Source organism: Pan paniscus, chromosome 23, assembly GCF_029289425.2.
Source record: "Pan paniscus chromosome 23, NHGRI_mPanPan1-v2.0_pri, whole genome shotgun sequence".
NCBI classification, from domain to species: Eukaryota; Metazoa; Chordata; class Mammalia; order Primates; family Hominidae; genus Pan; species Pan paniscus.
The window spans coordinates 20,175,384-20,199,931 of record NC_085927.1 but is presented as its reverse complement, the minus strand read 5'-3'; the positions used below and the strand labels follow the sequence as shown (position 1 = coordinate 20,199,931).

Genomic DNA, 24,548 nt, shown 5'->3' with positions numbered 1-24,548 from the left:
TTTTTTTCTCATAGAGACAGGGTCTCAGGCTGGTCTGGAACTCCTGGGCTCAAGCAATCCTCCCACCTCTACCTTCACTTCCCAAATAGCTGAGACCACAGGCACATGCCACCACCATAACCAGCTTATTTTTTATCAGGTTGGTGCAAGAGTAATTGCGGGTTTTGCCATTGAAAGTAATGGCAAAACCCGCAATTACTTTTTACATCACCCTATTAATTTTTTGTGAAGACAGGGTCTTGCCCTGTTGTCTAGGCTGGTTTCCAACTCCTGGGCTCGAGTGACCCTCTTGCCTTGGCCTCTAAAAGTTCTGGGATTACCGATGGGAGCCACTGCACCAAGCTACTTTGTATAATTTTTAACATAAACAAATATTTTGAGAAATAGAAATGTTAAAACCATTGGAGGAAAAATTATTGTAAAGTATACAATAGAAAAAAAAATCAAACAAAATACAACAAACAAAAAATTATCAAAATTTTCAGAGGAACAAAACAAAATCTAGTTTTACAATCTTCAGAATTCAATCCCATTATATCAAACATATAAAGAAACATATTCAAAGAAAAAGGCAATCAATAGAGACTGACATCAAGATGACCCAGATGTTGGAATTAGTGTGGATTTTTAAAGTAGTTATTGTAATTCTTACTGAAATCAAAACCCAAAAAACCCTTAAAATAAATCAATAGGAAATCACAGCAGAGAAGAAGAAACTACAATAATAACAAAGGCTCAAGTGGAAATTCTAGAAGTGAGAAAGTTTTCAAAATTAAAAAATAATAATCAGTTGTGTTCAGGAGCAGCTTGGAGGTGGTAAAGAGTCAATGAACCTTAAAATACAACTGAAATGATTCAATCTGAAAAATGTGAGCAGTCATAGGTTGGGGTGAGGGAGCTTTTCCTTTGGTTAGTACTTTTAGGTAATCTTGGTTTTGATAAGGTTGCTACACTGATCCGTCAGGGGCATGCTAAGCCAGAGTTTATCTTGGTTTCAGTAGTGCTTTAAATAAAACTCATGATATCCTTGTGTACAAGATGGAAGAAGAGTGGACCAGATGACAATATTTAGATGCAGTCATTCTTAACCTCTGTTGCTCTCCCAGTGGTCTAGCTGGGGTTTGTATAAAGTGGAATGGGAGGAATAGGGAAGGAGCCCCCACCTACCCTCTCCCCTTGTCCACTTGTCCTCCACTAGTGGATAAAGTCCACAGGAACAGGCAAGTTATTTTAAATCTGTAACTTCTGTTGTCAAGATCTGTAATCAGTTCTGCTCGCTGGACTGGGGACAGGAACCAAGGGAACATGAGGGTGAACGGGTTGACATGGAGTCCAGGAACACACTGTGCCTACAGGCAGAATGTTGTTCCAGGAAAGCCAGTCAGCAGGCAGATGGTCTCAGATACCAAGCTAGTGTTGGGAAGCAAGATTCAGTCTCTTGAAGGTGGTGTTCCTCATTCTGTGGTTTGTATCAATTGCTTCAGAATGACCTGGAGTACTTGTTAAAATGCAAAGTTTGAGCCCAATCCTAGACCTCCTAAGCCTGCATCTCTACGGATGGGTCTCAGTAGTTGATATTGGAAATGTGCATGTCCCTAGGAGATGCTTATGCATATAGATTTGAACTGTTGTGTTTTAGGGTTAGGGAGCTGGCAAAAGCAAGGAATAGACCAAGCCCTTGGGTGGGAAGGCTCCATAACCTTGGCACTGTTAGCATTCTGAGCGGAACAGGATTCTGCCACATGCTTCTCAACATCCCTAGCCTCTACTCTCTAACACCGTATTCCAGTTGTGAAAACAAAAATGTCCCATGGGAGGCAAAATAGTCACCAGTTGGGAACTGGAACCACTGCTTTGTGGGATCAGAGTGGTTACTTTGTTCCCAATCCAAGGATCAGAACACACGATGAGAGAAAGTCCAGCTATTGGAACTGGAGTGCCAAGTTGGAGCTAGACCTACAACAAAAGCTCCAAAAGCTCCTTTACAGAGCTGATCCCATGCCTCAGCTACCTAGCTTGTACAGATGCCATGTAACTCTAGATTTGGTGACAGAAGGAATTTAAAGGCTAGAACTAGATAGGGTCTTTCAGGTTAGGCCAGCACACAATGTGGAATTTTGACATCATCCAGATGCTTGAACCAACCTCAGTCCTGAGGCAGAATTTCCTGTGGCATCTGATACACAGCCTGGATTTGGAGCACTCACTGGGATTAGAGGCCACGGGAATATTGTGTTTAGGAACTCTGAAAGAGACAGGCTTCAACAAAGCAGACCTAAGCAACACGTAGCATCTGAACTTCTTTATCAGCTTCCATTCCAGCCCATGAGGACAAAAGCATCACATACATATCCACTGTGGCAAACCTGTCCTCAGTAGGGAGTTTCCCCAGTACTACTCTCCTCTCTGTTCTGAGCCTACTTGCTCCTTTGTAATGTTTCCACTTTCTGTCCCACTCCCTAATAGATGATTTGTCCTCTTTGTCCAGCCCCCTAGTTCTGATATTTGGATTGTCTGTGATCTGGGTAGTACTTAGGAGGTAGAATCAAAGCCTTGTTGATTGGATTGGGAGTTTCTAACTTCCTATTAAAGGCACTGATTAAGCATCTATTGTATAAAGTAAAGTAAGATTATGATCCAGTAAGAAAGATTCCACAAGTAGAGCAGGAAGAATTGGTTTCTAGTACACTTCATGCTTCAGGACTGGAAATCCAGAAAAAAATTCTGTGGTACGTTAAGTGTTTACTGTAAGTTTCATTTCCATGTGAAAAACTGTAGTTAGCTAAAAAGTACATCCATGAAGAATCCTGATTAAACTTGTTTAATCCTGGTTAAACTAGCTACTAGCTAAACAATAAGTTCACAACAACTCAATAACTCTGTAAAAGCATTTCCTCTGAATATTTTATTTAGAAAAAAACACAAAAAGATAAGGCAGAAACAAAAATCCCAGTCATTTGCAGTATCTGTCGGCTTTCAATTTGGTTCTCTTGTTTAAATAAAGAAAAATAGTAAAATTAATCTATGTAAAACATGTCATGTATATTCAACTGCTACTAAATATAAAAAGCTTTAAAACTGCGTGTTCAATTTTGGTTAGTGTATTACCACAACACTTATATTAATTATGTATACTTTTAAATTTGGTTTCTATAAAAAATGGATTCTAATCTTATAAAAGTTATTTCCTAATATTCAATAAATGTTGCCTAAGGGCTTTTTCATTCCAAATAGCAATTTTAATTATTCCAGAATTTAAGGGTGCTCTAAATTTCCATTTAACAGGGTGAGAATGCTGTATTATTACAAGTGAAAAAAGTTACAGGACATAGAGCTTATTCCGTTTTAGACTCCACAACCTGATTATATTTTATATCCTCTTCTTGATTTCTTACAACTAGATACATATTCATTTGCTCAGCTGGAAAAAATTCTTAACATTATTTACTGACTTTAGGTATGAACTCTACCAGCTAGTTAACAGGAAATATGTAATTAAACATTGCCTTCATCAAGTAATGTAAAAAAAGGGTAAGAGTAACTTTCCAACATAGGACTTGAATGAGCAGCTGGTGATTATCAAAATCTGGCACTTAATTGATTTATACTTGTACCCTCACAGCTAAACGTCTCTACCTGTTTTTCTATGTTGTAAATCTAGGACATCACTTATCTACATAGGAAGAGTAATAAATATTAATAATGTGCTATGATAAACATCCTGCACTCTTCCAAATCTTACAATAAAACTGCTTCAATTTCACTTGTTTAGCTTTTATACTCAGTTTTTTAGTTGATCTATGCTTATTTTAAGGAACCTGAACTACTCTAACAGAATCCACATAATTTTTATATTAGTCAAACTGCTTCTTTCTAACTCTGGTTCTAAAAGTTATAAAAAGATAATGATAAATTTATCAAGTAGATACAGTCAAACCTGAATTTCTTAAAGTATATACTTAGAATTGGTTATAATTTTTAGATATTCTTTCTTGACAGTCTTTTCCCAAACTCATGATGTCCTCTCTAGGTAATATTACCACACTCATAAATTAGAAATAAAGACAAAAATTTGAAAACTACAGTAATTTAAGAGAATGTAGGTTTTCTATATGCCATTTCTATTGGCTACTGAAAATAGTGGAAATAAGTAAATAGCTACCTGTCCAGAAGCGTCTCATGCAAAAATCCATCTTTCTGAGCCTTTTTAAGAATTTTACTGTCTTCTTTACTTATTTTAAGTTTGTGGTCTTGGAAGCTCTGAAATTTCTTTCTGCAAAGAAAATGTCTTCATTGAAAAATACCTCAAACTCTGATTATACATATTTACTATTAAATTTATAAATACTGTTAATTTCTTTTTCACTTATTAAAAAAGTTTAATTGTAGGCCAGGCGCAGTGGCTCATGCCTGCAATCCCAGCACTTTGGGAGGCCAAGGCAGGCAGATCACTCGAGGTCAGGAGTTCGAGAACAGCCTGGTCAACATGGTGAAACCCCGTCTCTACTAAAAATACAAAAATTAGCAGAGTGTAGCGGTGCGTGCCTGTAGTCCCAGCTACTCGGGAGGCTGAGGCAGTAGAATCACATGAACCTGGGAGGCGGAGGTTGTGATGAGCCGAGATCGTGGAACTGCACTCCAGTCTGGGGGACAGAGCGAGACTCCGTCTTGGGGGAGAAAAAAAAAGTCTAATTATATTTTTTAAATAAGCTGGAGCTTTTGAACAACAAAGATGATCTTCGTGACCTCTCAAGAGGAGGGCCACTCATTGACTGGGTAGCAGAAGGCCCCACTTCTATTAGGGCATGCTGTCTGGAGTCCCGTGTCCTGGTCATAGCACAGCCTTTGACAGGCATTACGCCCATTCTATGAATGAATAGAGCGATTGACTAACCTGAGTGACTAGCTTTGGGAGCTGGTAGGATGATTAGGAAAACTGAACCCTCAAGAAAAGAAAAGCATTTAGCTCAGTGCTCTGTCCCAGAGGCTACATTGTGTTGCCTCTTCTTGACCATCAGTTTTCATTTTTTCAGACAGGGTCTTGCTCTGTCACCCAGGCTGGAATGCTGTGGTGATCAGAGCTCACTGCAGCCTTGAACTCCTGGGCTCAAACAATCCTCCTGTCTCAGCCTCCTGGGTAGCTGGGCCTACAGGCGTGCCTCACCATCCCCAGCTAATTAGGTAATTTATTTTGAAAGCACTTTGAGAAGCACTTCACTGTCAAATCTGTAGGTCTAAAAGGAAAAGCATACATACACATAACTGATTTCACCTTGTTTTACATTTCATTTGTCTTCTTCTGGAATGTCATCTTTTTTCTTGGTTTCTCTTTCAGCACAGGATCTAATCTAGATATTTGAAAAGAGAATCCAATGGGTTATATGTTTATCTTCCATCTTCCCCACTTTACGTATCACATAAGAACATTCTAGATGATTTCTTATGCAGAAGAAAAAATTAACTGAGCAACTATATTCAGAAAAAGACAGGTTCTGGCTATGTGTTTTTACTTCATATATATAATCTATATGAGTAAGTGCTATCACATGCTTCCTCCAGAGCCCTTGTGTCAGAAACACTACAGACAAAATTATTTCAGAAACATTTTACACATCAGATCCTGTTAGGCAGTAAAGCAATCATTAACTAATTTAATTTTGTCCTCCAAGTCAATACACTAGGATCAAATTATCCCTAGTAGACAAGTGTTCATTTGATCAGATTGAAAGCTTAATAGCTATTTTAGATTGCACAGACTATTACCAAAGTATTAAAACGTTTAACATTACACAACTTGTTTTTAATTAATTGGAACCCACCTATTTTACTAGCTTCTTATATCCTCCTAAGTTTGGATAGATGCTTACTATCACATGTCATAAGTTAATTGATCTGCATTCAACAATTAGGATCGCCCACAGAACAGGCAATTGGCAATGGTAAGGACTCATGTCTCCTAAGGGATCTCTTGGCCAGAGTCCAGTTCCAGGGCTGCTTAGAAAGTGATGACAAATAACATGTTTGTGCCAATGACATCTTTGTGACAGTTTTGATTAGAGGGGTCCCAGACCTGAAAACATTCCCTGCTAGGGCCTGTAGCACAATGCTACCTTTAGTAAGAGGGATCTGTGTTCTGGTAGATAAGGCAAGGTCATAAAGGTGAAGGGCTGACAGAGATTAGGAGGGCCTGCAATTAAATGGTACGAAAAGAGTCCTAAATAATCACTGTTCAGAGCTTCCAAGTACTTGACTAACCAAAGAGATCCAGAAAACTTTGTATTTCATCTGAAAATTGCTTTAAATAGTGAAAAACTCAATCTTTGTGTAAGTATCATTGTATCTTTGTATAAGTGCAAAGCACTGCACATATATTTGCAATTGTTGCCTTCAATAACACTTTTGTGATGATATCCAAATGAAAAATAATTTAAACATGATACAATAAAATATAAATAAATACAATTAAATGTAAGTCACAAACCAATCTGCATTTCCTCAGTGACCTGTTTCCTGAGAAGCAATGTGCTATGAAACACTGAGACTGGCCTCTGGAGTCAGCTGGGCCTGGTTACACATCCTCTCTTACCACACCTTGAATTCACTGTGATTTCCATGAACTGACTGACAAAAACCACGAGGATGTAAGGAGGTTCAGAGGCTGTCTTACTGTCTGTAAGGCTGAGCTCACATCCACCTCACAGGAGCATTATGGAAATTCAAGACTACAACGCATGTGCCGGATGCATGCAACGAAAAAATATAACACTTCACTTCTTTAATTGTAAGAGAATTCCTACATTTTAGATTGAAATTGTTTGAGCTTTAGATTTGAAATTATCTGAAATCAAGACTATTCTAAAAAGAAAATCAAACATATGACCGGAAATCTAACATGAAGCACATACAGAGAATTGATAGATGCTTTTAAATTACACTGGTAGTAGAGAAAAATGTAACATAAATTTTTATGCTCTGATTATAAGAACGAAGGGCATTTTAGAAAAGGCATTTGCCCCCTCTCTGAGAGCCTTCCACTCTGGCCCCCACAATGCCTGACAGAGCAAATCTGGGTCAGACTGGATGCAACCTATGATTCCCAACAGAGACAAAGCAGATTCAGGATGCTCAGTACTGTGATGGAATGCCAAGACACAGAAAAACCATGTGTCAAGAAGGGGGGAATTATTCTTTAGACACATCCTGGTATATGTTTATCATTAAAGATCAGTGGCTTTTGTGAGTCTAAAAAATTAAGCCTTAAATGTTTTCATCAAATTCCAGTTAACTACCTGATTTATCTAGATTATATTAACAGTATTATTTAGAATTTCACCTTGATATGAAGATGTCTGTGTAACTTTTACAATGATGTAAAACAAAGAGTACGATTAGGGAGGGCACAGGCCACTGGTGCAATGCATAACGCGTCTGACTACAGATGAGGGAATTTAGCCTGGAATAAGGAATTTTTATTTCCAGCTTAGTGATGCACACAAATTTTAAAAATAAAATAAAAATCATGTTTTATGTGATTCATGTTTCTCCTAATGCAAAGAAGATGGGTACTATTAATAAAAATATTTTTAAAATGTAAGGGCTAAGGCCCCAGAAGTTCTGCTATGATTTTTTATGTTTCATAGAGTGATTATCATCACAGAAGCTCAAGCATTACATAAATACAAACGTGTATACCCCGACCTGGTAATTCTGCTTCTGGAAATTTATCTTCAGGTCCACCCGCACATCTACAAATTGATGCATATTCAATGTTATGTACTGCAGCAGTGTTTATAAGAGCAAAAGACTGGAAACAGCCTAAATTTCCATCTACAAAAGACTAAATAAATAAAGGTACATCCCTAAAATGGAATATTATGTGGCTGTTAAAAAAGAGAGAGAGAGAAAGAGAGGAGAAGCAAGAAAAAGAGAAAACTTTCTACATTCAAACTAATAGTAGAAAACTCTCCAAGATACAATTTTAAGGAAAAAAATATCAAAGTCGAGAAGACTATAGAGGAGACTGCCTTTAGTGTAAGACAGTTGAAAATTATAAATATATTCATATGTTTATAAAGAAATTTTAGGAGGCTATAAAAAAACAAAACAAAGGGAAAGAGGAACAGGAGCTGGGACACAGGTGAGTAAGATGCATAGCAGGCATATGTCTTCATCTTCGTATGCTTTTATTTAAAAATGTTGGACCACACGTACATGTTATCTATTTTAAAAATTAGATTTTAAAATACAAGCAAGAAAACAAGGAAATGAAAGCATAAAAAGAGCATGTGGAACTACCAGAAAAAGATACTAATCCATGGAGATAATGGCAAGGTAGCTCCTAGATACACTGATTTCTCTACCACATTGTATAAACAAGCCATCAACTATGGGATTTATAATTAAAAATGAGTCTATTTGAAATACCACATTATAAAAAGCTATTAAGTAAATCTTTAAAGTGACAGTAAATGATGACTTAACATTTTAAAGAGATACAGTCACATCGCATGTGTGAATGCAGTCATCTGTATAAAATGTCATCATTACCTTGATCATTTCTTCTTCTGCTGTTTTACTTTTTGCTTCTATGTCCCCTGCTTCATTGCATCTAATAAAGCAGCTATTTGAGGCCAACAAAGCCATTTTCCCCTAAGTGCAACAAAATAACGAAATAGCCATGAGGATACTTCTTGTAGAAGAAAGATTAAGTGTTTAGACTGAATTAATTTTTCCTCCCTGATTTAAAAATCAGAGAAAAAAACTTAGAGAAAAACCTGAAAAATATAATACAAGAACATATAGAAAAGGAAATCAAAATCACCTTTCATTTTGCTATTCGAAGATTACCACAATAAATATTTGTAGTGTATCTTCCTAGTAGGACTAAATTCTAATTACATGAGGTAGGATTGCTTCCTTTCTAAAAGATCTAATGAAGATAAAACTGATTTAGTTCTGTTTGAAAAATTAACTTTAAAGACAAGAACATAATTATGAATGCATACTTTATTCAAATATTAGCATTTTAAGTAAAATTTATTTTCTTCACAATTAGAAAACATGAAAAGGCATATACAATGCCTTTGGTGTTTTGAATTTAAGAATCAATGTCTGAGGGACTTTTGTGTGTGAAAATAAATATTCATATACATTTTCATTTGTTTAATGTTTGATGTATTACACTGCTTTCTATTAAACAAAACTTTAAAAATTGATTTTCTTGTGTATCTAAATCTGGGTTATAAATTTGGTTAGCTTAACTCCCGTAACAAATATATTGTTTATTTATAACTTGTATTTGGTTGATTCTTTTGGAAAACTTGGAATACAATAACATTTAGACAAAATATTTATAAATACAATGATTACAAAATATGTTAACCTTATATCACATCCAGTTAAAAACGTGCTGATAACATGGATTTAATTTCTTAGTTAAGTCACAAGAGCTGGGTGGTCTCTCATCTCGATGGCTCCCGGTGAGCCCTGGAACATGGCGGTGTGGTCCAAGGTGATTTAAACCTGTGCCACAGATTATTCAGCTGAGTCCTTTTTGCAATAGAGTTTTAAGACCCTCTTTCATTTAAATTTAAATTTTTGAAACTTAGTGTCCTTCCTAAAAATAAAATGAAATGAACTTTCCTAAAGTATGGTATTATTAGTACTATCTAAGTCATCATCCTGGCCTTATGAAATATTGGCATTTTCTACTGGTGTAACTTTTATTAGAAGCATCTCATCATAACTAGTAGGATCATCTCAAAGGGGTTGCAACACATTAGCAGGTAATGAAATAAATGTAGTGTTTCCTGAACAGTACTGGGTGGGTGGGGGGGAAAAAGAATACACACAGACACACAGAGGAAGGGGTAAAAGAGAATAAGAAATATCAAGATGCATAACACATGGATAAGTAAGTATTGTTAAGTACAACTCTTGCTTCAGTTACACATATGTGTGTGCTGGGCTGCATTGTAAAAATGCATTTCTCAATGGATTGGGTCAAAATAGTTTTCAAGTCACTGACTTATGATTTTATCCTAGGGGATGAGGAAATTAGTGTAAGTGATTACCTCTTTCTGGTGGGATGTTTGTTTAATCTGTCATTTTAGAAAACACTGCTGAGTTCCTATTTTCAGTTCATTATTGTATACTACCAAAGCTGCTACTCAAAGGCTGAGCTTATCTTCTATTTGCTTGTTCTGCGTGGTGCCCATTGGTCTTTACTGTTTTTGATACAGTTATCTACTTTTTAAAGACAGTTTAGCACTCACATATTTTTGTTCAATATTTACTTCTCACATAGAAAAAGGAAATTATGTATTCTGTATCAACAAAGATTTAACAAAACATCCATATACTACAACTGTCTACTTACTAAAATTAAGAATTAGTATATTATCTTTTTTCTTCTTATATTAAACTATCTTTTCATACACTATTTTAAGCTTATGAACTGAAAATCTTTTAGAGATAATTTACTTCAATGAACTCTAATTATTTAGATTTTATACGCAAATTGTCACAACTTGGTCTTAGCTAGCTCCACTGTTTGCTTACAGTCTGTAATGTTTCTGAAAGCATCCATGATTTCTGCTACAAAGAAGATACTTAGGAACTATTCTGTTTTCCTACTCTGTGACCTAAAATTGACTGGTTCTTCAATGGAAATGAGATATATATCTAGGCACTAAGGGTATACAGAAATAATTGTGGGCAAAAGTACTAATGCTATTTTTGTTGCACTACATTTTGAAATCTCTTTAAGGCTCTATGTTCTGATTTATTCCAATTTAATGTATTATACTATTGCATCCTACTTTTTCTTTTTAAATATATTATGATTGACTGTTACAGACTTTCTGTTAAACTGACAGGAAGTTTTTATAAACAATAACAGCACTTACATTTTGAAAGACTGGTTCCCATTGTTCTCTTGGTCCAATTGCATCTGAACGCCCAACAACAAGTTCATCTGAATTTATACCAAGATATTTTCCATAGCCAGATTTCAGGGCGATTCTGTACATTAATAAGATAGATAAAAGTTAAAAACTGAGAGAAAATTAATTATAGGACATCAAAACAGGACATGTGTATGTGGGTGTGTACATATCTAAAATTTCAGACTGGACATATTCCAAGTGTTCAAAAGATGCATGTGGCTGAGTGGTGACTCACTCCTGTAATCTCTGTGCTTTGGGAAGGCAATGGGAGGATTGCTTGAGGCAAGAAGTTCAAGATCAGCCTGGACAACTTAGTGAGACCCCATCTCTACAAAAAATTTAAAAAGTTAGCTGGGCATGGTGGTGTGAGCATGTAATACCAGCTACTTGGGAGGCTGATGCAGGAGGAGTGCTTGAGCCCAGAAATTTGAGGTTATAGTGAGCTATGATCACACCACTGCCCTCCAGCCTGGGTGACAGAGTGAGAATCTGTGCCTTCAAAAAAAAAAAAAAAGCTACATGTGACTAGTTGTTGCCATATTGGACAGTGAAGTTTTAAATTTAGTTTTATATCTTGCTTTTTTAATATAAACATTGTACCTTATATATTACATAACAAATACTTTCAAAATTCATCATTCTTTAATTATACCTCTTTAGTTATAAACTTCAATAATAAATTCTAAAACTTTATGTCATCAAACTGTTTTCCAGAAAATGCTGCTTCCATTTACATTCTTACCTCAAATTAACAGAGTATGTTTTGTATCATGGATTTTTTGTTTAAACATTATGACTCTAAAAAATACTTGAAAACCTGATATGGAAAAAAACAGTATCCTATTAATTTGCATTTTAGTAGCTAACTAGAATAACAATTGTTTTTGTTTTCCTTTCCTTTTTAGTTTTTAGATTATCTGGTAATGTCCCTTGTCCATTTTTCTATTCAGATCTGATTGTTTGCAATTTTCCTACTGGGGTCTTCAGTGCTATGAATTCTATACAAGATACATGTGAAGATTAAGAACTCACTGCCTACTAAGATTGTTGCAAATATTTTCCTCATTTGTCCGTTAATTTTCTTTATAATCCTTTTTTGTTTATAATTGTAAAGCAGTTTAAAACTATTTAATTTTTTCTTCCTCTGCTTTTCTTCTTTGTCTTTCACCCTACTTATCAGATTTTCAAAGAAAGTATAGAAATAACCATTTTTTTTTTTTTTTTGAAAAAATTTTTTTTATTTTTTATTATACTTTAAGTTTTAGGGTACATGTGCACATTGTGCAGGTTAGTTACATATGTATACATGTGCCATGCTGGTGCGCTGCACCCACCAACTCGTCATCTAGCATTAGGTATATCTCCCAATGCTATCCCTCCCCCCTCCCCCCTCCCCACCACAGTCCCCAGAGTATGATATTCCCCTTCCTGTGTCCATGTGATCTCATTGTTCAATTCCCACCTATGAGTGAGAATATGCGGTGTTTGGTTTTTTGTTCTTGCGATAGTTTACTGAGAATGATGGTTTCCAATTTCATCCATGTCCCTACAAAGGATATGAACTCATCATTTTTTATGGCTGCATAGTATTCCATGGTGTATATGTGCCACATTTTCTTAATCCAGTCTATCATTGTTGGACATTTGGGTTGGTTCCAAGTCTTTGCTATTGTGAATAATGCCGCAATAAACATACGTGTGCATGTGTCTTTATAGCAGCATGATTTATAGTCATTTGGGTATATACCCAGTAATGGGATGGCTGGGTCAAATGGTATTTCTAGTTCTAGATCCCTGAGGAATCGCCACACTGACTTCCACAATGGTTGAACTAGTTTACAGTCCCACCAACAGTGTAAAAGTGTTCCTATTTCTCCACATCCTCTCCAGCACCTGTTGTTTCCTGACTTTTTAATGATTGCCATTCTAACTGGTGTGAGATGATATCTCATAGTGGTTTTGATTTGCATTTCTCTGATGGCCAGTGATGATGAGCATTTTTTCATGTGTTTTTTGGCTGCGTAAATGTCTTCTTTTGAGAAGTGCCTGTTCATGTCCTTTGCCCACTTTTTGATGGGGTTGTTTGTTTTTTTCTTGTAAATTTGTTTGAGTTCACTGTAGATTCTGGATATTAGCCCTTTGTCAGATGAGTAGGTTGCGAAAATTTTCTCCCATGTTGTAGGTTGCCTATTGACTCTGATGGTAGTTTCTTTTGCTGTGCAGAAGCTCTTTAGTTTAATTAGATCCCATTTGTCAATTTTGGCTTTTGTTGCCATTGCTTTTGGTGTTTTGGACATGAAGTCCTTGCCCACGCCTATGTCCTGAATGGTAATGCCTAGGTTTTCTTCTAGGGTTTTTATGGTTTTAGGTCTAACGTTTAAATCTTTAATCCATCTTGAATTGATTTTTGTATAAGGTGTAAGGAAGGGATCCAGTTTCAGCTTTCTACATATGGCTAGCCAGTTTTCCCAGCACCATTTATTAAATAGGGAATCCTTTCCCCATTGCTTGTTTTTCTCAGGTTTGTCAAAGATCAGATAGTTGTAGGTAAGCGGCGTTATTTCTGAGGGCTCTGTTCTGTTCCATTGATCTATATTTCTGTTTTGGTACCAGTACCATGCTGTTTTGGTTACTGTAGCCTTGTAGTATAGTTTGAAGTCAGGTAGTGTGATGCCTCCAGCTTTGTTCTTTTGGCTTAGGATTGACTTGGCGATGCGGGCTCTCTTTTGGTTCCATATGAACTTTGAAGTAGTTTTTTCCAATTCTGTGAAGAAAGTCATTGGTAGCTTGATGGGGATGGCATTGAATCTGTAAATTACCTTGGGCAGTATGGCCATTTTCACGATATTGATTCTTCCTACCCATGAGCAAGGAATGTTCTTCCATTTGTTTGTATCCTCTTTTATTTCCTTGAGCAGTGGTTTGTAGTTCTCCTTGAAGAGGTGCTTCACATCCCTTGTAAGTTGGATTCCTAGGTATTTTATTCTCTTTGAAGCAATTGTGAATGGGAGTTCACTCATGATTTGGCTCTCTGTTTGTCTGTTGTTGGTGTATAAGAATGCTTGTGATTTTTGTACATTGATTTTGTATCCTGAGACTTTGCTGAAGTTGCTTATCACCATAAGGAGATTTTGGGCTGAGACGATGGGGTTTTCTAGATAAACAATCATGTCGTCTGCAAACAGGGACAATTTGACTTCCTCTTTTCCTAATTGAATACCCTTTATTTCCTTCTCCTGCCTGATTGCCCTGGCCAGAACTTCCAACACTATGTTGAATAGGAGCGGTGAGAGAGGGCATCCCTGTCTTGTGCCAGTTTTCAAAGGGAATGCTTCCAGTTTTTGCCCATTCAGTATGATATTGGCTGTGGGTTTGTCACAGATAGCTCTTATTATTTTGAAATATGTCCCATCAATACCTAATTTATTGAGAGTTTTTAGCATGAAGGGTTGTTGAATTTTGTCAAAGGCTTTTTCTGCATCTATTGAGATAATCATGTGGTTTTTGTCTTTGGCTCTGTTTATATGCTGGATTACATTTATTGATTTGCGTATGTTGAACCAGCCTTGCATCCCAGGGATAAAGCCCACTTGATCATGGTGGATAAGCTTTTTGATGTGCTGCTGGATTCGGTTTGCCAGTATTTTATTGAGGATTTTTGCATCAATGTTCATCAAGGATATTGGTCTAAAATTCTCTTTTTTGGTTGTGTCTCTGCCAGGCTTTGGTATCAGAATGATGCTGGCCTCATAAAATGAGTTAGGGAGGATTCCCTCTTTTTCTATTGATTGGAATAGTTTCAGAAGGAATGGTACCAGTTCCTCCTTGTACCTCTGGTAGAATTCGGCTGTGAATCCATCTGGTCCTGGACTCTTTTTGGTTGGTAAACTATTGATTATTGCCACAATTTCAGCTCCTGTTATTGGTCTATTCAGAGATTCAACTTCTTCCTGGTTTAGTCTTGGGAGAGTGTATGTGTCGAGGAATGTATCCATTTCTTCTAGATTTTCTAGTTTATTTGCGTAGAGGTGTTTGTAGTATTCTCTGATGGTAGTTTGTATTTCTGTGGGATCGGTGGTGATATCCCCTTTATCATTTTTTATTGCGTCTATTTGATTCTTCTCTCTTTTTTTCTTTATTAGTCTTGCTAGCGGTCTATCAATTTTGTTGATCCTTTCAAAATCCAGCTCCTGGATTCATTAATTTTTTGAAGGGTTTTTTGTGTCTCTATTTCCTTCAGTTCTGCTCTGATTTTAGTTATTTCTTGCCTTCTGCTAGCTTTTGAATGTGTTTGCTCTTGCTTTTCTAGTTCTTTTAATTGTGATGTTAGGGTGTCAATTTTGGATCTTTCCTGCTTTCTCTTGTGGGCATTTAGTGCTATAAATTTCCCTCTGCACACTGCTTTGAATGCGTCCCAGAGATTCTGGTATGTTGTGTCTTTGTTCTCGTTGGCTTCAAAGAACATCTTTATTTCTGCCTTCATTTCGTTATGTACCCAGCAGTCATTCAGGAGCAGGTTGTTCAGTTTCCATGTAGTTGAGCGGCTTTGAGTGAGATTCTTAATCCTCAGTTCCAGTTTGATTGCACTGTGGTCTGAGAGATAGTTTGTTATAATTTCTGTTCTTTTACATTTGCTGAGGAGAGCTTTACTTCCAACTATGTGGTCAATTTTGGAATAGGTGTGGTGTGGTGCTGAAAAAATGTATATTCTGTTGATTTGGGGTGGAGGGTTCTGTAGATGTCTATTAGGTCCGCTTGGTGCAGAGCTGAGTTCAATTCCTGGGTATCCTTGTTGACTTTCTGTCTCGTTGATCTGTCTAATGTTGACAGTGGGGTGTTAAAGTCTCCCATTATTAATGTGTGGGAGTCTAAGTCTCTTTGTAGGTCACTCAGGACTTGCTTTATGAATCTGGGTGCTCCTGTATTGGGTGCATAAATATTTAGGATAGTTAGCTCCTCTTGTTGAATTGATCCCTTTACCATTATGTAATGGCCTTCTTTGTCTCTTTTGATCTTTGTTGGTTTAAAGTCTGTTTTATCAGAGACTAGGATTGCAACCCCTGCCTTTTTTTGTTTTCCATTTGCTTGGTAGATCTTCCTCCATCCTTTTATTTTGAGCCTATGTGTGTCTCTGCACGTGAGATGGGTTTCCTGAATACAGCACACTGATGGGTCTTGACTCTTTATCCAACTTGCCAGTCTGTGTCTTTTAATTGGAGAATTTAGTCCATTTACATTTAAAGTTAATATTGTTATGTGTGAATTTGATCCTGTCATTACGATGTTAGCTGGTGATTTTGCTCGTTAGTTGATGCAGTTTCTTCCTAGTCTTGATGGTCTTTACATTTTGGCATGATTTTGCAGCGGCTGGTACCGGTTGTTCCTTTCCATGTTTAGCGCTTCCTTCAGGAGCTCTTTTAGGGCAGGCCTGGTGGTGACAAAATCGGTCAGCATTTGCTTGTCTGTAAAGTATTTTATTTCTCCTTCACTTATGAAGCTTAGTTTGGCTGGATATGAAATTCTGGGTTGAAAATTCTTTTCTTTAAGAATGTTGAATATTGGCCCCCACTCTCTTCTGGCTTGTAGGGTTTCTGCCGAGAGATCCGCTGTTAGTCTGATGGGCTTCCCTTTGAGGGTAACCCGACCTTTCTGTCTGGCTGCCCTTAACATTTTTTCCTTCATTTCAACTTTGGTGAATCTGACAATTATGTGTCTTGGAGTTGCTCTTCTCGAGGAGTATCTTTGTGGCGTTCTCTGTATTTCCTGAATCTGAACGTTGGCCTGCCTTGCTAGATTGGGGAAGTTCTCCTGGATAATATCCTGCAGAGTGTTTTCCAACTTGGTTTCATTCTCCGCATCACTTTCAGGTACACCAATCAGACGTAGATTTGGTCTTTTCACATAGTCCCATATTTCTTGGAGGCTTTGCTCATTTCTTTTTATTCTTTTTTCTCTAGACTTCCCTTCTCGCTTCGTTTCATTCATTTCATCTTCCATTGCTGATACCCTTTCTTCCAGTTGATCGCATCGGCTCCTGAGGCTTCTGCATTCTTCACGTAGTTCTCGAGCCTTGGTTTTCAGCTCCATCAGCTCCTTTAAGCACTTCTCTGTATTGGTTATTCTAGTTATACATTCTTCTAAATTTTTTTCAAAGTTTTCAACTTCTTTGCCTTTGGTTTGAATGTCCTCCCGTAGCTCAGAGTAATTTGATCGTCTGAAGCCTTCTTCTCTCAACTCGTCAAAATCATTCTCCATCCAGCTTTGTTCCGTTGCTGGTGAGGAACTGCGTTCCTTTGGAGGAGGAGAGGCGCTCTGCATTTTAGAGTTTCCTGTTTTTCTGTTGTGTTTTCTCCCCATCTTTGTGGTTTTATCTACTTTTGGTCTTTGATGATGGTGATGTACAGATGGGTTTTCGGTGTGGATGTCCTTTCTGTTTGTTAGTTTTCCTTCTAACAGACAGGACCCTCAGCTGCAGGTCTGTTGGAATACCCTGCCGTGTGAGGTGTCAGTGTGCCCCTGCTGGGGGGTGCCTCCCAGTTAGGCTGCTCGGGGGTCAGGGGTTAGGGACCCACTTGAGGAGGCAGTCTGCCCGTTCTCAGATCTCCAGCTGCGTGCTGGGAGAACCACTGCTCTCTTCAATGCTGTCAGACAGGGACATTTAAGTCTGCAGAGGTTACTGCTGTCTTTTTGTTTGTCTGTGCCCTGCCCCCAGAGGTGGAGCCTACAGAGGCAGGCAGGCCTCCTTGAGCTGTGGTGGGCTCCACCCAGTTCGAGCTTCCTGGCTGCTTTGTTTACCTAAGCAAGCCTGGGCAATGGCGGGCGCCCCTCCCCCAGCCTCGCTGCCGCCTTGCAGTTTGATCTCAGACTGCTGTGCTAGCAATCAGCGAGATTCCGAGGGCGTAGGACCCTCCGAGCCAGGTGTGGGATATAGTCTCGTGGTGCGCCGTTTTTTAAGCCGGTCTGAAACGCGCAATATTCGGGTGGGAGTGACCCGAGTTTTCCAGGTGCGTCCGTCACCCCTTTCTTTGACTCGGAAAGGGAACTCCCTGACCCCTTGCGCTTCCCGGGTGAGGCAATGCCTCGCCCTGCTTCGGCTGGCGCACGGTGCGCGCACCCACTGACCTGCGCCCACTGTCTGGCACTCCCTAGTGAGATGAACCCGGTACCTCAGATGGAAATGCAGAAATCACCCGTCTTCTGCGTCGCTCACGCTGGGAGCTGTAGACCGGAGCTGTTCCTATTCGGCCATCTTAGAAATAATCATCTTAATGTGATTTTTTAAAATTATGATTTCTTTTACCTTACCAACAATCTCCTCGGATGCCAGAATTGACTTCTACTCCTTTATATGTTAATGATCATATAACAGAAATCATTATCATGTTGATGTAACCAATTACTAAAATATGTAAATTCACTTTCAGTATCTTTTACCCAAAGAATCATTTTATACTTCTGCACAAGGTGAGAATAAAAAAGGTTACTTTATAAAATGACTGTAAAAATAGTGAGTAAAAATATTCTTTTGGTCGTTATGATGCTGTAACATTCTGTGCTGGTTTCAACAATATTCCTTTTTTTAGTCTTCCTGTTTCTCTTTAGACTTCCAAACAGTGAGTTTAAATATCATAGCAACAGTGAACCAGGTTTTGTACTATTTGATTTATTTTTTAATCTATCTTATTTGGTGTGTGAAGTTATTAATCTTCATTTTTTAACTTACATATCTTTTTTCCAGCCTAGCATTATATATTGATAGGAAATCCATTAAAAGTAGATCACAAAATCTACTTCTCAAAAAAGCTATTTCATTTTTTATATCAAAATTACCGTGGGCTTAAGACAGATACTAAAATTTTTAATGAATACAATTAAATTTTTAAAATAACTGGTTACTAATTATATTACAACATAAGCTCACCTGGAATCAGATAATTTGACAGCTGTAAACTGCTCTGGAGGACTAAGGCCCTCATCAACTATTGGAGAAAAAACATTTGAAAATAAATTTGACATTTGCTATAAATATAAAGACATTATTTTGCTTTAAAAAATGTGGCTATTTTCTTCTGCAATTAAATGTAAGAATATTCAGATATACTGATGTCACTGTAATACTGTATCTTTGGAATCAAGATCTATTTTACCTTCTTTTAACTACAGTGCTAATTTTATACACTGAGTAAGACAGGGTGATATAATGCTTATTTAACAACTTTCGAGATAGCTTCTCTTTATGTTTTAAAATACAGTCATAAATAAGCACTTATTTAAAAAAGCTAAATGCTTTCATTTATTCAATGGATGGCCTTGCTGACCAAATGATACTGCTTTTTATCTTCTAATTATTTCGTATCTCATTAGTGCTTCCTCTAATGGGCTAAAGAAAATGAAGAAACTTCAAATTGTTAAATGCACCCAGGTTAGTTCTGGTAATAGGTCTGAATGAAAAAGAAATTCACACGTTTGACTCAAATAGGTTTTCTTTTTTCTTTCCACTTACTATTTTAATTATTCATATTGTTTTGATTTCCAAAGATACTCTTCTGGAACTATACGGAATGTTTTCAAATGCTTATATTAGAAAAAGGGACTTGCCAATGGCTGGTAAATAATAAGGAATTAAAAAAAAATGGAAAAGTCAAATGCAATGGTTCCATTCCTTTGGAAAACGTTTGAGACTAGTTAGAGTTTGGCCTAAGTGAATGAATATCCTAAAATCTACACTTGTGTCAGGATCTTCCCTTCCAGACACAAATCTTGTTTGTGTGGAGCTCCCAGGGTAAAAAGACCATTGTCGAGTGCATGTATATAGGTTCCCTCATCCATTTCAATGGCTATGGTTCCTGAAATTTCACCAAAGTTTGTTACTGTCCACCAGATTCCTAAAAAATAAAATTGATATTTCAACTTTATATCTTAGTTTTGACACAGAGTTCTTTGTTAACTTAGTTTTAAAAACTTTTTATTTGGCAGTCGTAAGAAATAATATGAAGATCTCACATATCCTTTACTTGCTTTGTCTCAATGATGACATGTTGCATAAGTATCATACACTTTTAGAATCAGGAAACTGACACTGATATAATCCATGAAGCTTATTCAGATTTCACCAGTTTTACATGTACTTGTTTGCATGTATGTGCACAGATTCATGTGACTACCAGCACAGTCAGGATTAGGTTTTTAAAATACACAATAGCAACATACAGCCAGGCATGGGGGTGCATGCCTGTAATCCCAGCTACTCGGGGAGCTGTGAAAGGGGATCACTTGAGCCCAGGAGTTCAAGGTTATAGTGAGCTATGATCACACCACTGTACTCTAGCCTGAGTGACAGAGCAAGGTCCTGTCTCAAAAAAAGACCAAAACAAAAGGCAACATGTGAAGGTACAAAGTGATATATGGAGAACGGTCTCTCTCATGATTTACCTCAGCCATCTATTCATGCCTGCTTTCCAGAGGCAATGCCTATGATAATGCTTCTTAAAAATGCCTCTACAGGAAGACTTTCTAGCATAGTAATTTTTTTTTTTTTTTTTTTTTTTTTTGTTTTAGACGGAGTCTCGCTCTGTCGCCCAGGCTGAAATGCAGTGATGCGATCTTGGCTCACTGCAACCTCCGCCTCCTGGGTTCAAACAATTCTTTGCCTCAGCTTCCCAAGTAGCTGGGGTTACAAGAGCCTGCCACCATGCCCGAAAAATTTTTTTTGTGTTTTTAATTAGAGACAGGGTTTCACCACATTGGCCAGGCTGATCTTGAACACCTGACCTCATGATCCACCGGCCTCTGCCTCCCAAAGTGCTGGGATTACAGGTGTGAGCCACCGCACCCGGCCAGTAGTCTTAACTATGATTTTAGATTGAAAGCAAAATGAGCAGAATCTATGTCTATGTATACTAATTTCCAATTTGCCAATAGAAATGTTAGACTCTAGCTACAATTATTTTAGCAGTTGTTATAAAAGTTTATATCTTAATGTTAAAGAATATCCTCAAACCTCCTCCTAAATTGTACTTTAACTTGAGTAGAAATGAGTCGATCATTAACTGGATATGACATATTAAGGAATTCTTGTTAATTTTACAAGGTCTGATAATGACATAGTATAATATATAAAAGTAAAGAACAAAACATGTGATGAGAGAAAGACATACCACGTTAAGAAATGTACATTTATGTACTTATGGGTAAAATGATGTAATATCTGTGATTTTACTTAAAATTTTATAGGAAAAAATGTGTGTGGGGGTGTGCATGTAAATGAAACGAGATTGGCAAAATATTGATAATTAATGCTAGGGCCTGGACACATGGGGGACTCATTATATTCTTCTACGTATGGATTAGTTGGGATATTTCCATAATAAAAAGGTTTTAAAGATTCAGTTAATTCCACTGCACAAAATTTTCTATTCAACTAAACATTTCATGCTTTTCATAATCAATTTTAAAATATATAAAATTTTAGCTAAAATGAAGTTGGACCCTTATCTAACACCAAATACAAAAAGTAACCTAAAATAGACCAAAGACCTAAATGTAAGAGCTAAAGTTAGAAAACTTTTAGAAGGAAATGGGAAAAGCTTCACGATAATGAATTTGGCAATGATTTCGTATATAGAACATCAAAGGCACAGGCAACAAAAGAAAACACAGACAAACTGGACTTCATCAGAATTAAAAACTTTTGTGCATCAAGAACCACTGTCAACAAGAGTAAAAGGCAACCCAGAGAATGGAGAAAATATTTGTAAGCTACATACATTGTAAGGAATTAATATCCAGACTATACAGAGAACTCCAAAAAGACAAATACCACAATTCAAAACTGGGCAAAGGATATACACGGGCGTTGCTCCAAAGATGATATACAAATGGCCAATAAGCACTCGAAAAGATGCTCAACATCACTAGTCACTAGGGAAATATAAATCAAAACCATAATGCAATACCACTTCACACCCATTAGAATGCTATTATCAAAACAAACAAAAAACAGAAACCAAGAAAACCAGAAAAACAAATGTTGGGCAGGATGTGGAGAAACTGAAACCCTCTGCAATGCTGGTGGGAAGGTAAAATGGTGCATGTATTTAAATGCCACTGAAGTGTACACTTAAAAATAGAAAAACTGGCAAATTCTATATTCTGTATATTTTACCTCCACACACACACGAAACCAATGGAGAAAAAGAAAATTAATCAAAATTAAAATTTCAGCTAAAGATGATTAGAAAGCAATAAAACTAATGACAATTTAGATGATTGAGTTATAGCTACAATTGTTTTCAGGAAAAGAAATAATGCTTTATTCAGAATCATTATGAACAGTGTTATGATTAGCAAGTCTTTCTTATAAATGTAATAGTTAATAATTTTAAATTAGTTTTATTTTGTATGTTCTATGCCACATTCACCAAGTACACTTAATATTAAATAAAATCATTTAAATACAATATCTCATTAATGTTTTGCAAATGAAGAAGAAATTTCTGGCAGACAAGCTCCTCAAAATTTTCACACTCTGTCCAAGTAGGGAAATGATACAATAACATTACTTATAATATTGTCAACTGAAAAAGAAATTACATTGAGCAGATGCCAGTATTTCTTCTCAATGAGATTTCAAATAATAAGAAAGCTAAACACAGTATCATCAAGAATTAAATGTGAGCATTCTGCCTACTTTCTGCAAGTGGCCTACATTCAACATTTGGAGGTATGCTTATACGTTTAACGACTAAAGTAACATAACATAATACTTAACGGTGCCACTCGGGGGTTTTAGCTGTGAAAAAGCAGTGGATCCTAAGAACAGTGGGCACTGAAGTTGCCTGTCTCTGCGTCAGGTGACAGCTCAAGCTGTGTATATGCTGCAGACGCCCGAGCTGAATTTAAGAGAATCCGCTCTAAAACATTACTTGCTATTTAGACACATGCTTAAAGTTATTTCCTTTTAAACCTTAGGCAGATGATGAAATATTCCCGCTGTGTTGTCTCACAATGCATAACAAAGCTTTTCACATATTTTCACATAGTTGAGAATGTTTCCATATGTCTGGCATGCCTGTAATCCAGCACTTTGAGAGGTGGAAGCAGGAGAATCACTTAAGCCCAGGAGTTCAAAATCAGCCTAGGCAACAAAAGGAGACCCCCATCTCTACAAAAAAATTAAGAAATTAGCTGGGTATGGTGGTATAAGCCTGTGGTCCCAGCTACTCGGGAGTCCGAGGTGAGAGAATTGCTTGAGCCTTGAGCCTACGAGTTCGAGGGTGCACTGAGCCATGATCATGTCACTGCACTCCAGCCTGAGCAACAAAGCAAGAGCCTGTCTCAAAAAACAAAAAACAAAAAACAGAAAACAAAAAACAAACAAAAAAAATGGCCCAATGCACCAGTGTCATGGCTGAGAAGATACTACCAGGGCACCCTCATTCTAGCATCAAGGCTGTGAGACAGCTCCCATCACCTTCTGACTAACCCAGTGCTTCTGTGCTAAGGGCCCCCTTAAATCTCTACCTTCATTATGTTCTTGGCACAAAGGAATGATATATCTTAGATTTGGAAATGGAATTTTCTTCCCCAATCTTACTGTAGTCTAAGTACCCTTCACAGACCTTCTATTAACCCATAGTTTACTTAGCTTTAGTTCCTGGGTAAATCAAATCTGTGTTTTGCAAACTACGATGTTGTAAGTTCAATTGCTTCTGAATCTAGCAGAGCTCAGTGAAACCCTTTGCTTACAGACATGCTCATTTTTATTAATGTCACACATGGTATTCTCCATGTGAAAGACAGAATTTCTTTCATCCTATTTACCAATCCCTTCAGATCCTTGTGAGGAACCAACAGAACAGCTTTAAAAAATTAAAAGGGTTTTTTTCTTTCTCTTCACAAATAGGCACATGCTTATATATACGGCAAGTTTAGAATATCCACAATGCAAAAGAAGGTGGAAGGACAAAGAGAAAAAGACGCAGAAGGACTTCCTCTTCCAGCCAAGATGGACTTGCCCTCCCACCATGACCAACGAGAAAACTGAAACTGGATAGAATATTTGAGAAAACTGTTTTCGGGGATTGGAACACAGGCAGAACAGGACTGTGATATTTGAGAACAGGAAAACACAGGAGGCAAATCTCACACACACTTCTGTTCTCTGCCCAATGGCAGTTTCTTGACCACACAGAGAGAGGCAGAGACCTCCAAAAATGAGGCAATGTCACTGTCACTAAGCTGAGAGTCTTGCAGTACTAACATGTTTGGAGTTTATAGAATAAGGTACTGGAGAAGAGGGAACTACATACAGGTGAGGCCTCAAAAGAGAATGCAAAAGTTCTCTGCAGGTCTGGGGCCAAGGGCTGGGGGGAGTGCATACAGCAGGCAGGCTCCACAAGGCCTCTGCAGAGTGGCTGGCACTTCTGAGGGCTGACTGGAGATGCCAGAGAGCACACAAATTTGGGACATAGCAGAGTGGAGAGAACTCATCAAGTATACATAGAACATGTGGCTGAGGCCCATGAGGATGAACCTTTCCTAGAGTAAGAGTCACTGTCTAAGTCTACAGGCAAAAACCTAATAAATAAGCACAAACTAACA

The 24,548-nt window shown here is 37.4% G+C and overlaps 1 pseudogene; it reads right to left on the bottom strand.

Moving 5' to 3' along the window:
• The window catches only part of LOC129395169 (protein FRG1-like), a 40,631-nt pseudogene that overhangs the window by 15,806 nt on the left and 277 nt on the right, over positions 1 to 24,548 (bottom strand).